At 42.7% G+C, this 1045-nt stretch overlaps 1 protein-coding gene across 2 annotated transcripts in view; it reads right to left on the bottom strand.

Moving 5' to 3' along the window:
* The window catches only part of LOC101860730 (lipase member I), an 18292-nt gene that overhangs the window by 8855 nt on the left and 8392 nt on the right, over window positions 1–1045 (bottom strand). The window lies entirely within an intron of this gene.

Genomic DNA, 1045 nt, shown 5'->3' with positions numbered 1-1045 from the left:
GTATGATGGAAGTTACTGAGTTAATAGAAACTGACTTGAACGACATAGAAAAAGAAACACTACTAGAGTCTATGCTAGAAAACAAACTGAAAGTGAGAAGCGCAATAAACTGCTTGTCATGGCCTCCGGTACTTTAACCAAAGACTTTTATTTCCTACACACCCTCACACCATATAGACGTGCACTCGACCTATAAATATGTAGTAAGAACAGTACTGTATGATGGCAAAAAGTCTATACAAAGCTGGACAAAGTTAGCATACAACAGTTTTCCTTCATATGTAATCAAACGTTCTTCATCACACTTCTCAGTTGTCAGAACAGTGTTTTAACAAAGTGGGGAAGTGTGTCAAATGCTAATTATAGAATTTGGTGTCCAGCCGGGGTGACGGTGGATACGAGGAGGGAAGGGAGGGTGTAGGCCCATTGTTTTCGGCCCAGACTCTGACAGTCGAGAGCCTATCGCTCCTTGTTATAATTCTCCTTATATATCTTCACTAGACGATTCCTCTTTTCGCCGACTAGACTCATATGGGCCAGGTACGTTATTATTAATGGGGAGAAAACGATGAATAGCCACCAAGCAGGAACTATTCGTGGCTAAAAATTCAGTAAACAAAAAAAGATTAGTGCCATGCTGACAATAAATGCTCTGATGATAGGTAGAGAAAGGCTGAATGATAAGTACGTGTATTGCTGATAAAATATTTCATGTGTCTGTGCTGCTCAACACTCAAGACAGTCTCTTTACTGATTTTGTAAGCAGCACGGGGGCCCGTTTGGCAATCAAGGGATGCTATATTCGCTCTTAGAGCAGTCGATGGATTTGCCCAGCGGACTGCCGTCATCGCTGTACCCGCCGTGTTCGTTTATCCTCGTATGAAGTTCCGCGACGTGACGGCAAGGCGGGAGACGATTTAAAGTTACGAGCTGGTGCGATAAACAAAGGAGAAGGAATGAGGCTATGTCGCGACAAAACAGCAGTGAATCCCACTTGTCTATTTGAACGCATTCAAATCGGCAAGGTGATTTTTGAAAGTTGATA

The sequence above is a fragment of the Aplysia californica genome, unplaced genomic scaffold, assembly GCF_000002075.1.
Source record: "Aplysia californica isolate F4 #8 unplaced genomic scaffold, AplCal3.0 scaffold00085, whole genome shotgun sequence".
Taxonomy (NCBI): Eukaryota; Metazoa; Mollusca; class Gastropoda; order Aplysiida; family Aplysiidae; genus Aplysia; species Aplysia californica.
This window is presented reverse-complemented; position numbering and strand designations above follow the sequence as displayed.